Raw genomic sequence first — 17,828 nt, forward strand, 5'->3', positions numbered from 1 at the left:
GCTTAGGAGTTGTTTTTGCTTTGTTTTTTAATGACCGGACGCTTTTATGGTCCACACAGACAAAGCATAAATGACATTCATCAATGATGACGGTACATCTTCAACCACTGGGGGGATCTTCCACATGAGGAATTTGCTCTGACTCTTGAGATAGATCCCTAGACTCATCTCCTCCATTCCATTCAATAAACTCAACTTTATCCTTGGATCACTCTGGACCATTAAGGAGCTTTAGATTTGGATTGCACTATTTGAGCCTTTCATCTAATTGCTTTATCAAACTGAGTTCTGGTTATATGCTCCCAGTCAATAAGGAAAAACGTGGGAAATAGTAAAAATGATAAACTTGTAATTATCATTGTAGAGATGCTGCTGAAAATATCCTGCAGTGTATCATACAGTGTCTTAATTTTTAAGAAGACCCTCAAGGAGAAATTATTCTCACATATTTTAGAGAATGCTCATTCTTAATAGCTATTTGCTTTTTAGCTATTTGCTTTTTTCTCTTTGGCCTTAGAATCTGGCAACTAACTCCCTTTTCATCTTTATTTTTCATCTAAGAGTGTCTTTATTTCATGGATGTTGGAAATATTGCAGTTATCTGCCTTTGATTCTGTATTTTGCATCTGAGGAGTTTAGTCAAATTTGACCCCTCTCTCTAGTAATTGTGTGTAGGAAATATGGTATGCATTCCTATTTGCCAGGTTGGCCCAGGCTCTGACATTGGTTAACGAAATCCAATAAGTTTCAGCTGTACACTTTAACAGTAAGGCATATATATTTTTACACTGTGTTCACCTTCCATAGTTAGATTTCTCTTGGTCTACACATATTTGACCCCCTTTACCTCATCTACCGCCCACACTTCCCCCTACCCTCTGGTAACCATTAGTCTGTAGTCCATGTTCATGAGTCTCTTTGTTTTTTCTGTTCATTTGTGGCTTTTAGGTTTATATCCCAAATATAAGTGATATCATGTGATTTTCAACTTTTTCTCGCTGGCTTATTTTGCTTAGCATGATTATCTCAGTAAGGACCTGATATCCAAAATATACAAAGAATTCATACAACTCAATAACAACAAAAAACAAATGATCCAATCAAAAAATGAGAAAAGGACCTGAACAGACACTTCTCCATAGAAGACATACAAATGCTCAATAAATATATGAAAAGATGTTCAAAATTGCTAGTTATTAGGGAAATGAAAATCAAAACCACAATGAGATACCATGTCACACCTGTTAGAATAGTCTAAATCAACAGGACATGTAATAATAAATGTTGGAGAGGATGTGGAGAAAAAGGACCCCTCATACACTGCTGGTGGGACTGCAAATTGCTACAGCCGAAATGGAAAACAGTATAGAGATTTCTCAAAAAAATAAGAATTGATCTACCAAATGATCTAGCAATCCTTCTACTGGGTATTTATCTCAAAGACTTGAAAACCTGTATCTGAAAAGATATTTCCACACCGACGTTCATAGCAGCGTTATTCACAGTAGCCAGGACATGGAAGCAACTTAAGTGTCCTACGATAGATGATTGGATAAAAAAGCTGTGGTACATATATAAAATGAAATATTACTCAGCTATAAGAAGAGATGAAATACTGCCATTTGCAACAACATGGATGGACCTCAAGATAACCACCTTTATTTTTCTAAGCCATCTCAAATTATTTGCTGCAGGAGAGATGCTTAGAAATCTATTCATGACATATTCTTTAACAACATTTAGAGTAATATCTTTATGCCTATGAGATAAAGTCAAATAGCTTTATAGCATATGAGATCATCCACAGACTTACCTCTTAATATTACCTCTCTTGTTAATAACCCCTACTTATACTTCGCCCTCTCCACCCACCCCAGCACCCTCTTGTTCCAAGGCAATCTGCTTATTTAGAGTTCCTCCAGAAAACCATACTGTTCCATGACTCTGTACTTTAATTTATATCTCTGTGCTGTCTCGAATGCTTTTATCATACTTCCTTTGGTCTTCTTACCTCCAATTCCCCCATCAGATAGCATTGACATCTTCTCCTTTGTTTTCCTAGTATATATTATATAAATATCTATTATAATTAATACTGACACTTTGATAAAAATTTTCCACCAACTCTTTCTGTCTCTGCCATTCGACTAAACTCTTTGAAAGCAGAGATTACATTTTTTTGTTTGTGTTTTAAAATTAAGAAACTTTGACTATTTTCTGGTATATTATGCATATTCAATACATGTTTATCATATGAATACTGGGTAAATGAGTGAATGTATGAATATATTATTAAATATTACAGAGTCTATGAGAAGCATTATTAGTTTTACTAAAATGGATCCAGAGAATAGATACATAATTGCCCTGCCATGCTCCTTTCAATGCGTGGAGTATACTATATGAAAATAATGGTAAGAAAAATGGAATGCTGCTGAAATGTACTGGTATCATATATTGAAAGAACAAACTTACCTGCCTAACTTACAAATTTAAAACATGAAATAAAAAATGCAGGCACTGTATGGGTACACACATGTAGGAGTGTTCGATTCTTATAAAGACTCCAAAGTTTATACAAATGTAGACAAAATTGACCTATTAATGGGGTAGTTTGATTTCCTGACAGCTCATCACTATCATACTGTATTGTTTTTTTATTTGAAATAATTATTAGAAATGTTACTTTGACCCATATATTAACTGAACAAACATTTGGGGCTGTGAAACCTAAATTAAATATTTTGAGTAAAGTTAATGTTTCAGTAGAAAGAAATAATACATGTGAAATGAAACTGGCATTTTCATTCTATAGCTAATCAATCTTTATTCAACTATTCTGATTTTCCAAAGCTTTCTATACTTCTGTTTTTAGATATACACGAGTAGATTAGATAATAGAAATTTTTTCAAGAAATTATTATTTTAAAAGCATTCCAGAAAGGAAGTGGTGTGAAAGACTACTACTATATGCTGAAAAACATAAATGATTACCTTTTGTTATGACTTTATAATTTTGTTCTATTCAATATGATTTAAAAACTTTTAACATATGTAGCTTTTCAGACTCCTCTAGCATAACCAACATTACATAGATGACAGTTAAGCTCTTCAGTTATGGGTTATGAGATTCTTTAACTTTATATATTATTCTATATTAAAGTATCTTATGAATCATTCTAGTCTAACCTTCTTCATTAATATTGATTTAATTAAAACCCAGAGAATTGCAACTGGACAAATCCATCATAGATACTATGGTTTTGAAATTTAAAAAAAGGAAATCCCTAGTAATGGACAAATGCTTTAATTTTCTTTATAAATTAGAACATTAATCCACTCTTTGTTCATACGGTATTATATTAATAAAATTGTATCATATATAAATAACATTATTATGAGTATTAATTGGGACCATAGAAAGGATAATGAGTGCTGTTCTTGCTGATATAGAATTTACATTTTACAAATTTAATAATTTATATTAATAGATGAAAGGTATATAAGTAGTAGTCCTCTTTATTTGGATTAATGTTCAACCTTTTAATGTTCTTTATAGCTGTTCTTTGAAAATTAAAAAATCCAGGAAATACAATTGAAAATGTCAGCAACTGTTAAGAAGACACACATTAAAACGTTATGTTTGCTAATAGATAAAGTAATTACAAATACACGAAGTATAATTAAGGCAGTTAATAGATTAGAGGATTAAGGTCTATATAAAGTATTTTAAACTGGAAACCAATTACCTACACTAGCCCCCAATATTAGTGATGATTTTGTATTCTAAGTATATTTTTCTTTTATTTCTTAAACCTAATAAGACCATTGTCATTATGTTACAGAATGCAGAGTGTAAAATTCACATAATTTTAAATTTTGAATTAAAAATATTCTTAGGAAGAAGTGAAATTATCCATCCATTGAGAACATCATCTTTTATGTAGAAAACCCTAAAGATTTTACAAAAAACTGTTAGAACAAGTAAACAAATTCAAATTTTCAGGACACAAACTGAACAAAAATCAGTTCCATCGCTATACACTAGCAATGTAAATCTTAAAAATAAAGAAAATTTTATCACAATAATATAAAAAATAATAAAATACTTAGGAATAATCATAACCAAGGAAGTGAAAGAACTTGTACATTAAAAACTAAAAAAAAAGAAATTAATAAAAAAGAGAAGGCATCGATAAATGGAAAGATATGTGCCTAGTTTAGAAGACTTTATACTGTTAAGATATTAATATCACCTGAAGTGATTACAAATTCAATGCAATCCCTATCAAACTCATAATGGCATTTTGGTAGAAATATAAAAATTTATGGTAAAATTTATATGGAATATTAAGAGGCCAGAAAATCCAAAAGAATTTTGAAGAACGAAGTGGGAGAACTTAAACTCTCTGATTTCAAAACATACTACAAAGCAACAGTAATCAAACACAGCATGGTACTGGCATAAAAACAAACAAATAGACCAATGGATTATAATAGAGAGTCTAGGTATAAACTCACACATATACGATCAGATGATCTTCAGGATGCCAAAATCACTCAACAGGGAGAGGACAGTCTCAGCAAAAAATAGTTTTGGGAAAACTAGACAGTCACATGCAAAAGAATGAAGTTGGACCCTTATCTTACATAATGTACAAAAATTAAGTTGTAAGCATAAGACTAATAAAACTCCTGGGAGAAAACATGTGTGAAAATCTTTGACACTGGACTTGTCAGTGATTTATTTGATATGACTCCAAAGCATAGATAACAAAAGCAAAAATAGACAATAGAACTATATCAAACCTAAAAATGTTTGTGCTTCAAAGAACACAAAAATAGAAAACCCATAAAATGGGCCAAAATATTTGCAAATTATTTATATGAGAAAAAGTTAATATCTAGAATATATAAAGAATTACAACTCAATGAAAAGTCAAAATCCAATTAAAAATGGGCAAAGGTCTTACATAAGTATTTCCCCGAAGATGATATACAAATGGGCGACAGGCATATGAAAAGTTGCTTAATTAACATTACTAATCATCAGAAATGAACATCCACACCACAATAAGATATCACCTCACTCCCATTAGGATGGATACTCTAAACAAAAAATGCCACCACCACCACCACTAACAAAAGTTCCAGAAAATAAAATGTGTCGGCAAGGATGTAGAGAAATTGGGACCTTTGTTTACTATCAGTGAGATTATAAAATGGTTCAACTGCTATGAAAAATAGTGTGGAGGTTCTTCAAAAAATTGAGAACTACCATACAATCCAGTAATTCCACTTCTGGGTATATAACAAAACAAACAAACAAAAAGCCTTGGAATCTGAATCTCCAAAAGATATCTGTACTCCCTTGTTCATAGCAGCACTATTCACAATTGCTAAGTGTTAGAAGCAACCCAAATGTCCATTGATGGATAAATGAATAAACAAAATGTGGTATATACACACAATGAAATATTATTAATCCTTAAAAAGGAGAACATGTAGCATGTCTCACATGCTACAACATGGATAAACCTTGAAACATTATTTTAAGTGAAATAAACCACTCACAAAAAAAGACAAATACTGTATGATTTCACTTATGTGAGAAATCTGAAGTAGTCAAATTCATAGAAACAGAAAGTAGAATAGCAGTTACTAGAGGCTGAGGGAAGGGGAAAAGGGAGAGTTGTTATTTATTGGATATAATCAGATTTATAAGATGAAAAAGTTTTGGAGCTTCGTTTCCCAATAATGTGAATATAATTAACACTACTGAATATTTAATAATGGTTAAGTTGATAAATTGTTATTTTTACCATAATTTTTAAAATCATTTTTATATTTAAACATTCTATGTTTCTCTTTTATTCAAAATCACTGTTATCCTGAAATATCCAGTAATTAATATGAAATGTAAATAAAATTTTAGTCTCTGTATTCAGACATCACGGTGTAAAATATATAGCACAAAGCTCAAAATCTGCAGGAAGCTCAAATAGGAAAGAAATTGCCATCTGCATAGTAAATCTCACATCATATATACATGGGGGTTTCAATATTCTTATTACACTATGTTTAGTTATTTAGAAAAATCACTGAAATAGTCCTTAGCCTTTTTACTTTACATGCAAAATAGGGATGGCTAATAATCTGGAAATATGATGAAGCTATACATAAAAATGTGAAGTAATGTGAAGCATAGAGAAGTAATTTATTTTACACACACATGCATGCAACTTTTTAAAAATCAGGTACATGAAATAAAAGTGCAAATGAAAAGGTAAGGAGCGAATTTGTTGAAAAATAGGGTGTATCAATTTACCATTAAAAAAATCTTTATAAATTCCTGTTTCAAATGTGATTTTATGTAATTTTAGTTTCCCCAGAGGTATTTAGAAATTTATTATTCAAAAATTGATTGACAGGCTATTTTAAATAATTCTTTATATTAATTTTCTTCCAGAGAAGGATTTTATAACAAGGGACTCTGAAAACAATGAACTCTGAAAAAAACGTAGTCAATGAAAGAAAATTAAAAATAAAGCGTGGTATTTAAAACTATACTTTCTTTGACCTCTTGCCTTTCTAATGCTAATTGACAAGATTCAAAGCTCATTTAACAGCACTTAAAACCTCCTCCTCACAAACTTCCAGCCACTTCCATTTGCAAATAGATTTGATGCAAAATATGCACGGGAAAACATGCTTTAATAAACATGAAACCTCTAATAGTCCATAATGGAGGTCATCGCTTCTAAGAAAATCTTTCACATTTTTCATCTTTCAATGTGAGTCTTTTGCTAGCTGACTTGATTAATGATTATACTTATAAATTTAACTGCCTCACGTTAATTCAGTTTTCTTGTATCCTTGTCTATTTATTTTCTATAGAACAAAGATAAATTTTTAAACTAGGAAGAAGCCTACACCATATTTTTGGTAATCTTTGATTTCTTACTTTTGGTGTAAAGTGTATCCTCAGGATTCAGTTACTTATAAAGTTGTGTAGGGAAAAGAAATGGTATTATAAGAAACCTGGATACCTGAATAAAGGTAGCAAAAGAGCTCCTATTTCCTAGAGCTCTTTCTTTCCCATATTTTCAGAATGCAAATTTGAGGAATGCAAACTTTGTCTGTTGATTAATCAGTTATTCCCTCAAGTAGTATTTAAAGCCATCCTTTACCTCTATTACCAAATCATTACAGGAAACTTCTAATTCCCAAGCCTTTAGATAATAAGCCACAGGCCACTTAAAGGTACTACTGAGAGTAGAAGATTGGCATTAGAATATTTAGTCACAGATGGTAAATGGAATTTTCACTGTCTACTGCATCCCAGATGCAGAGATTAAATTTCTTTCTCACATTTATCTCCACATAATTTAAACTATTTTTTGTTTTATGAAGTTTACTTTGTTCTGAAGCATTTTAAGTTTGAGCTTTTAAGAGATTGATACTTTCTCATTTTCTGGGGAGGAAAAGTGATAGATTGCCTTTGTAAATGAAGACTCATGCTGTTATTGTCTACAGTTCATAGTAGTCATGTTAGATTAAACAGCATTCTGTTGCAGGCTCCTTATTAATTATGATGCGTCCTGCTGCCATGCTGATTCTTTTTTTCCTGATGGCTTCACTATGGAGAAGCACAGCTTCATTCAAAGAAGCCCATCACAATGCAAGCAGCTCATTAACTTCAGCCTTCCTCCCAGTTTCCTGTGACAAGCTGAAGAAGCTTCTCTAACTTTAGAGAGAGATGATAAAGTTTTATTTCCCTTTCACAGCATTTCTGGGGCAGTTTATCATGTTCTTTTCTTCCAGACAGAATTTTGAACAGAAGCAGAGAGGCCCAGAACTTTATTTTTAATGCTCTGGATGTCACTAAATTGGAAGTTACTGTAAATGACAGCCCTTTACATTTGGTAGTTTTCATATTTTATTTCAAAAAAGTTTGGCCATATCTTTTTGTATTTTTGATTCAGGAAATAATGAACTTACATGAAATTCCTTTTACTGTCCAGATTCAAATTTTGTGACTGTTTTTATTTAGTTTTTTTTTTTTTTTTTTTTTTTTAATGTTTTGTTGCTAGCATGCAGGAGAGAAAATCTTAAAGTGGAGCCCTTCAGATATGACTATTTCTTAGGTCTTTCAAATTCCAAAATTCCACCATTGTGTATTTCCTTTGGTTTGTCTCTCCATGCATTTTCTAACACTGTAAATATCTTTGGAAGGGGTTATATATCTGGGTGATTTAGTGAATGCACTTGATTTCAGTCCGAATAGGCTATGCTATAGTAGTAGACAATGTCCAAAATCTCAGCGACTAAACACCACGGAGTTATGCTACAACTCCGACATGTCAGAAGGCTTTGCAGGTCATATTCAGGGATGAAGGTTGAAGGAAACTAATTCCTCACATGTTGTCATGACTGTTAGAGCAGGAAAAGGGAAGACATTGAACACCGGTTTTCATAATTCCTTTGAGAAATGACATGTCGCTGCTCATGAGTGGTGAACCCAAGTGAGTCTCATGACCACATTTAACTTCATGATGATGAGTGTGATCCTATACAGAAGGAGAAGGAACAGACATTTGTGAACAGCCCCAGTGATCAACAGCACACTTGCAGATTAGTTCCTCTTAAACACCTTCTAGCAGACAACTAGCTGGTTTAAGGGCTAGAAATTTGTATACTAGGGGGTAAAAGAAAAATGTGCTTCTGTAGCATAAAAGACAACCCCAGGAATACAGAAGAAACATGGGGCCAGGCACCTATCTCAGTGACAGGAGAGGTCATGCAGAAACAATATCCCAGCTCACCAACCTTTGGTGATCTTCACTCAACATAGTAATTCTCAACCTAGGTAAATAATTTTCCAAATAATAAAATAATACAGTATATCAGTAAAATATAAACAATCATATGTAATAAATGTCATTAATAAGGCTTTTTAAACCATAGCTTTCTTGAGAGGAAACACAATACAGTAGTTTCCCCTCATCCATGGTTTTACTTTCCATGGTTTCAGTTACCTGTGGTCAACCACGGTTTGAAATATTAAATGAAAAATTCTAAAAATAAGTACAGTGATGAAATCTCATGCCCTTCCACTTCATCCTACCCAGGACATGATTTATCCCTTTATTCATCATATTTATGTTGTACATGCTACCTGTACATCAGTCACTTAGTAGCTGTCTCGGTTATCGGATCAACTGTCACAATATCACTGTGATCGATAACCCTTACTTTACTTAATAATGGCCCCAAAGTGCAAGAGTAGTGATACTAGCAATTTGGATATGCCAAAGAGAAGCTTTAGGGTGTTCCCTTTAACTGAAAAAAAGTGGAACTTCTTGACATAATAAGAAAAAAAAATGTATGCTGAGGTTGCTAAGATCTATGGTAAGAATGAATCTTCTATACCTGAAATTGTGAAGGTGAAAGAAATTTGTGTTATTTCGCTATTGCACTTCAAACTGCAAAGGTTATGGCCACAGTGTATATGATAAATGCTTAGTTAAGATGGAAAAAACATTAAGTTTATGGGTAAAACAATAAACAACACATTCATATAACTATTATGTTGTTATAATTGTGCTATTTTTTAATTAGTTATTGTTAATTTCTTACTGTGCCTAACTTATAAATTGTCATAGGTATTTCCGTACAGGACAAAACAGTCTATATAGAGTTCAGTACTATTCTCGATTTCAGGCATCCCCCAGGTGTCTTGGATTATATCTCCCGTGGATAAGAGGAACTATTGTTGATGATGAAATCATTGGCCACTAGTGACTTATGATCTAAGATTTGCAGTTCCATAGGAACAGAGCTGTGTGTCTTACATCTCTCTGTGTCTCCAGTTGTTAAGTTACAGCTGACAGTATTTGTTGTAGAGCATAAAAAGCATAGTGTGGGAATTAAATGGTATGTTTTCAGTCCTTGCCTGACTACTTACTTGCTGAGTCATTGTGAGCAAATAACTATTGCTTTAACCTACTTAGCATCCATTTGTCCTTCTGGTAACTGTCATAATCTCCTACCCCTATCTCATGAGTCCAAATGTTTAGTCTATGTGGTTCCATCTTCTAGTTTCTGGGATAACACATATCTCAACATAACCCATCCCTGTGATTATTTTAGAAAGGGGTACATGTTCAACATTTTTCATGGGAGAATCTTTTTAATCACTAGGAAAGAAAAATTCTATTTTTATCTGATAGTTACTAAAAGAACATAGTATAAATTTTAAGTGATTGTCTTCCATACTGTCCCAAAATAGGATAAATACTTGTATGACCAAGGAGACAATGTGGAAAAACTAAACTGAGTGGTTTTAACTAAACTGAGAGAAGAGAAACTATGTGAAAATAGACTAAAGTAATTAAGTCCCATGAGATTTGACCTTGACCTTTCATTTATAGGACACAACTCATGCCTTTTTCATTGAATCTATTTAGAGTTGAGGTTTTGAAATACCAAGCATCATGACAGATAAACTTTTCTGAGCCAGTTTCAACATGTATAAAATGAAGTATTGTTATAATGATATGTGGATTTCCTTAAAATAAATACAAATCCTTTAAAGTGCTATATGCTGCAGAATTGTAGAAGATTAAAATCCAGTTTGTAGAAATGTTGAGTTTGAGACATCTGTGGTACAGTTTAGAAGAAATAAACATTTCAGTTGGATATTCTTGTCTGGAACCCAAGAAATATGTACTGGAGGGAGATTTAGAGTTGGAGTCATCGACATAGAAATGGTAATCAAAGCCCAGGTTATAAATAAAAGTGCCCTGTCAGAGCTGTGTATACTAAAAGTAGAAGAAGGGAATACTGTGTATTTTAAATTTGATAGAACATAAACTATAGTGGGGCCTGGGTATGTTTTAATCTAAGTTTGGCAAGAAAATGCAGTGGCCACTTTATGTAGGACCTGGACTGAGTTGCTAAGGAACCTATTGTTTATCACTTAGGCAAATAATAGGAGTCAATCAATGAAGGATTTCAAGCAAGAGCCAAAATAGCATTTCAGTTTTTATTAAGGTCACTTTTATGGACGAGGAGAGATAGATTTAAGTGGAAATGAATGATGTCAGAGATACTAATAGATCATTCCAATTCTTTAAGCAAAAGATACTAAAGACCTAAATTAAAGTAATAACAGTAAGAAATGAGAAGGTTAGAAGAAGATTTAAGAGTGTTTTACATGAGCAAAGGTATATGAGAGCTGAAGGAGATAAATAATTTCATTATAAGGGTTTTTCCTAGAATAATTGAGAGAATAGTAACGATTCAATTAAGGGAAGCAGTAAAAAATGCATAAGTTTGGAAGCAAATTTCAGTTTTGAGCAGGATGATATGAATATCTAAAGCCAAGAATTATTTGAAATTGATTTGTCTGCAAATAGGTGGTAAAATCTGTGACATGGATAAAAAAGCCTAAGAGATAGTACAAAACGATAAAAAGTTGGACTTTAAGACTAGAGCCCTAGGAAAAGCTAGGGCTCTGAGAAGACTTAAGAATGAAAGACTATAAAAGTAGAGAAACAGAAATGCTTTGGGATGCTTCTAAAAAAGGGAGAATATCAAGGATGAGATAGATAGTGGCTGGTTGGCCACTCTCTATCTAGGATCTGAATAAGATACAAATTGGGAAATATTATTTGAGGAACCAAACATTTACTAATAAGATAATTCAGGTCTTTGTTAGGGTGACAACATCATTCTCAAATACAGCTAATTCACCGTTTACACAAATTTCTTTACAATTTTAGTTAATTCTGCCTGTAAATGAGAAAGGACTATACTTTTATAAAGTATGAGGTTTTATATCACATTTTTAAAGATATTGGTCAAGTTTTAAATCCTCTTCAAACCCCTTTTTCAGACTGCTGCCCACCAGATGTTAAATGTTTCAGTGTATGACCTCTTATAGTACCTTCTTTTGTGCACACCTTCTTTTTCACACTTTACAACCCTCCATTTCAATTATCGATTATATTATTTTACTTTCCTAACAAACCGCAAGGTCTTCGAGGATAGGATTTCTTTTCTTTCTCCATGTAGTCATATCACTAAACACCTAGTATGGTTCAGAAGACTCTTTACTATGTCACCCTAATATCTGCCATTCCTTTTCCTAAGCGTAGTCTTCCTTAACCTACCAGAAAACTAGAAGGTTCAATTATCTTGTCTCTCTCTTCCCTCGAAAGCTTTCCAGATTCTAAGTCATTCCCACCACTAATGATAGCCACTAGTCTTCATGTTGTAGGCCACTGAATAGGTAAACAACCCTTCTTCCATTGAGTTCTGAATGAAATTTGTGGGAACAGAAACAAGCTATTTTATTATATCAACTTTCACAATACCAATGACTGGACTGCAATTCAAATATAGAACTCATTACTAATACATGAAAGAGAACTATAATATAGAAGGAACTTGGTGGAAATTCTAGTTAACTTGAGTTTTTCCTAGTACCACAATAAGGGTAGAACATTTAAGATAAGGGCCTTCACAGGAAGAGTGGACCTTATGTAATTTCCTTTCTTTTGGTCTTCATACCTCTGTCAGGATACTCAACTCTTCAATTTATGTATTTATTTATTTATTTATGTATTTAATTTTATTTTTTGTCCAGTAGAGCACATTCTCTTTCTTTGGGAAAAAATGTCTACCTTATTCACAGGAAAATATCTTGTGTCTCTCTTGAATCTTCATTCCAGGGCAACACCTATAATTCACATGTATGCAAAATGACACATTCCTCTACTCACTTCATAATTCCAGGGAGATTTTAGGTTCTGAAAAAGCAGTAAGTGGGATCTCAGATTCTAGTCCAGTTTTCTACCAGCAAGAGCATGAGTTACTGATTTCTTTACCTGGTAAATAATTCACTTTCTCAAAAATATATTGAATTGTTTTCTTCTGAAACATCACAATCTATTTCCATTTTTTAAGAAAGAATATTTTTCACATTAATGAAACTCTAAATATCCATTATAGAACCAGGAATATGAATGGCTTCTTGTCTGTTCTATTTCTACTCCTTACTAACATTCAATAGCTATGTTTATTGGCTAATTTCTAATCAAAATTGATTCCAATTAAATTGTTTTGATTTAGAATCTTGCTGTGATACAGAAGCTGATTGCCATATCTGTCTGTTAGAATGAAGGAATGAATGGATCTTGTTTATATTAGATATATTTTATCATATTAGATAATTCTTACATAATTCCTATATCTACTGTTTTATTTTTAATAGTTGAATATGATATTAGCACGTATTGAACTCATTTAACTGTAAGTGGTTTGTCTCTAAAAAAACTTAACTTGGGTCCTTATAGACAATGATTTAATGGGAGGGGACATTTACTACCTATGCAAACACTTGCCTACTGGGACTAATTATTTAAAAAGATGAGGCAGCTATAATTGTTTGCATGCTAATTTACCATGAAGTGTTTTCCCAGCCCTAAGGACACAAAAGTTTTATGTTTAATTTTTTAGTCCAGTGTAACAGATAATTAAAAAAATTAAGATCAAAAAGTATTTTTTTAATTTCAATAATTTTATATTTATTGCTACCATCATCATACTAACTCTTAAATACAAAATAGAAACCTAAGATTTTTTCTTGGCAATTTGATTTTCATTCCAGTGCAGTCAGAAGTTTCTGGTACATCTCATAGCACTTGTAGTCATCATTCCTACTTTAATAATCTGTTGTAACATTCACTTGGTTCACCAGTATTTGTCTTTAGTAGATACTTCATTCCATGCGACCACAAAAAATAATTTAAGAAACTCGTTAGCCATTATATTCTGTGGACTTCCAGTGTACCATTTCCCCACCTAAAACAACTTAACACTATCTGCTGCTAGGAAATATGCTTAGTATCAAGCACTGAATTAGTCAGGTTTTAGTAAAGAATAAGAATCACTTTATGTATTTTAAAGAGGATACAGATTTAATGTAGAAGTTGAGGTTGGGTATTTACAAACTTATTAGAAGAACTAGAAAAATGAGTTTTAGCCTTAGTTTTACATTATCACAAATCTTTTTAAGGCATCTAGGTATTTTAAGAACAAAGTTTCTCTCTCCCCTACATTGCATCTTTTAACATTTCAAAAATCGTGACACATCACTTCGGAAAGGTTGTTATTAAATTGATGGTGCCTTGGAGTCATGGATTTGTAGCATTTATCATCTAAGTCATGACTTAATTTTCATGTTCTCAGTAAGACTGTAAGTAGCGTTCATTTTGGTTCCTCTAGTAGCCAATGCAATTAACTTCTCCATCCTGGCCACAACCCTACCCCCTTAGCCTTTACATAACCTGTTTCCTCAGGCTTTTACCTTTAAGTGTCTTATTACACTCTATTTCACACTTATATGAATATAGAAATGAAATGAAAGAATAAGTTTTTAAATATTTACCAAATATAGGGTGAGTTTTATTTAAATGCTATTGAAAGCATAAATTTTAATCATGAGATATTGAATCATACTCTATGAAAGGTTTACTTGTCTAGATACACACAAAGAAGCCATGTAAATCTGATTATATTAGGCTTTTGGATTTTTAAATGTATCGTGAATTTCTGTAATTAGACAAGGAATATGAATGGGGCAAATACATGTAGAGAGGAACGGTTATAAAGAAATATTACTTGGATCATTATGTTCCTTGTTTGGTAGACTTCAATGGACCCCATGATTTTGGTGGTTTAAAAGGAAACTAAATCTGTAGACAGGAGAGTCAAGCTCAAATCCTGAAATTGCTACTTCAGGAGGTCACATTTCTCTAACTTTCACATTCTTCTTCAATAAAAATGGCAATAGAAATATCTAACTCTGAGGATTGTTATGAAGATTAAATGCAAAAAAAGCAGTTGTAAAGGCTCACAATACGGTGTTCAGTAAGCTCAAGGATACAGAATATCCATGTTCTCCTAGCCAGTTTATTTTTCTAACACACACCCCTCTAAAGGTGGAGAAGGCGGCAAATAATTATTTCCTACTTATATAAGCAAGATATGTAATGTTGATGAATTCCAAAAGAGGTGTATATATATTTGTTTGAAAAATCTAAAATTCCTCTGATGTATTTTTATGTGTGCTTACACAGTAGGAAGTAGAATTCTACAAACAAGAGAGAAAAGGACAAAGAGAGAACATTGCTTTAAAATTTGCTTCTTGACCTTGTCGCATTAATAAATAGAGGTAAAGCCCACAATCTTCAAAAGACTGACATGGGACATCCTCCTTATATGCAAATTTACATCATGAAAGAAAGTTTGGTATAGCTTTCCTACTGTGAGACACTTTGTTTAATGAAAAAGATCGAAATATCATGGTATTTCTCATAGACATAGGGCATGTAAATCAGCTTGCAAATTAAATGGAATCACAAAAAATTATTTGAAAATGACTCTGAGACTAAAGGTTGGAGGACAGAGTACGGAGTGTTGGGCAGAAGAGAGGTGCCAGCTATGACTCAAGTAAATAATATATAGACCCTGAGAAAGGGTCTACGCCCACTAGGTCAAGTGCAATTGGTGTGCATGGGTCTCTGGTTCCTGCATGTTGAGTTTGTGGGAGAAGATAACAAATTTAATTATTTCATATTCAATATTATTCAATTAGGGAATCATATAAATATTTGTGAAATATGTTGAACCAACCAACTAACCCAACATTCTGAACTCACTAATCATTTTCAGCGCATTTAATACAAAAGTAGAGAGTGAACATGGAAATTAATTACTAATGTCATCACCAAGCAAAAGAAATGCTTAGCCACTGGATTTCATTCTGCTACAGCCAGATTCATAGGGTGGTAGTCAGAAGGGCCCCCATGAGGAAGGGGCTGTGATACGTGACTCCAGTTCTTAGGAGCTGAGGGTTCATCTGCTGATTTCATTCAGAAAAGGAAAGAATGAATCTGCCTCAAGGGAGGTTGCATCTCTGATTTAATAAGTGATAAAAGAGCCAGAAGTACTGGATATTTTTTGAGTTGGTTATTATGTGTATTTAATTCATAGAATCTTTTAAATCAAATGGATTGTGAAGGTCATTGAGTGCATGACTCCCAGTTAACAAAATCACAAGTAAGTGGTAATTTGATCCTGCTGGACTAACTCTGCTAATAAAAACTCAGTAAATTTGTGAAGAAGTCTGTTCAATAATTAAAGCTTTGTAATTATGCAGAAGCTTTTTTTTATATATAGGGATAGTCTACTTCAGTGTAACTTTTACTCAGTTATGTGCACATACACTGTCTCTCTCTCGCCTCTTCTCTATAGGTCTTCAAATGGTATAGTTATTATGTTCTTTATAATTCTCTTTCAGCCTGGCCAACCACTTTATGAACTAATGAAATGACTGCCTCTTTCCCCAAACAGTAACAGCAGTGGCAATGTAATCCTGTGCTTGGCTTGGTACATGATTCCTACAGTCTCATTTTACCAGATAGAAACTGAAGCACAAAGAGTCTAGCAACCTGCCCAACTGTATGTTGTGCCAAGATTTTATTCTAGATATTCTATCTACAACAGGGATCCTCAATCCGTCAGGTCCATGGCCTGTTAGGAACTGGGCTGCACTTGCAGCTGCTCCCCAGCGCTAGCATCACCACTTCAGCTCCACCTCAGATCATCAAGCAGTAGATTCTCATAGGATCACTGGGCCCTGATGCCAAAAAGTTAGGGACCACTGGTGCTCTTAACTACTTCATTTTGCTGACAAAAGAAAAAAAATAATTTTATCTATTTTGACACTTTAATTCATTCAAAATTCAAAAAAAGGAAAAAATGAAAATACAAATGAGAAATGAATCCATAATAAAGAAATTATTAGGAATTATATAAGTAGTATGCATAAAACAATAGATATATACATCATTCATCAATGGATCAGTATTTTATTAATGAATTGCCAAAACTTTAGTTGAACTCAAAAAGAACAGAAAGAAATTGAGGAAACTATCAATCTAGGCAAAAGACGAAGTGATTAATTTTTACTTTTTACTGTATACTGAATAAACTTAGTAGCTTCTGAATCAAGAAACATGACATACACAAACATCAAAATAGTCAGCTCATATAGAAATTTATCAAAACTGAAACAAAAATTACATAGACTTTTCAAGTGAGATTAGCTTTATTAGCTATTTAACTTTTTAAGCCTCTGTAGCATTCTTTCAGAGGTTCTCATCCGAACCACAGAATGTGGGAAAATGTCTCAACTTTGCATTCATTATATACTCTGTAATGAGTCTAGTGCCTTCTGAAATTGCCACTGTCAAAAATTAGGATATTCTTAATAGATGCTCTTTTAGATCATCTTTGCCATGTGCAGATACTTTAGAATTTACAAGTAAAGGTTCAATAATGAACTAAAAACCTAGAGGTCAATCTAATAGCAACTTTGTCTACAAAAAGAATGTTACATTTGCTTTTATTTTTCTTTTGAGCTTTTTACTTTTCTGAAAATCTTGTAAATAACTTTTTGTATTATTATCCCCCTGTAGAATGAATGATCTCTGGCTCCATGAAATATATGTAAAGTAGTTCTTATCACAAACCATGAACCTATTTATGGACTAAAAATGGGTTTTAAAAATGACAGGAATAGAGTATATGTCAGATTTTTTTTTCGTGATGAATCATGTTATCCATTATTTCTCTTTTGACAGTCCGTCACTAATTATGTTAGTAACACTTCTGCTGACTAAATTTCTCTCTATTTATAAAATAAATGTCTTTGGAAGCTGCATTAGTATTTTCATGCAGTCACATTACTGATGTTA

Source organism: Rousettus aegyptiacus, unplaced genomic scaffold (genome assembly GCF_014176215.1).
Source record: "Rousettus aegyptiacus isolate mRouAeg1 unplaced genomic scaffold, mRouAeg1.p scaffold_m13_p_8, whole genome shotgun sequence".
Lineage (NCBI taxonomy): Eukaryota > Metazoa > Chordata > Mammalia > Chiroptera > Pteropodidae > Rousettus > Rousettus aegyptiacus.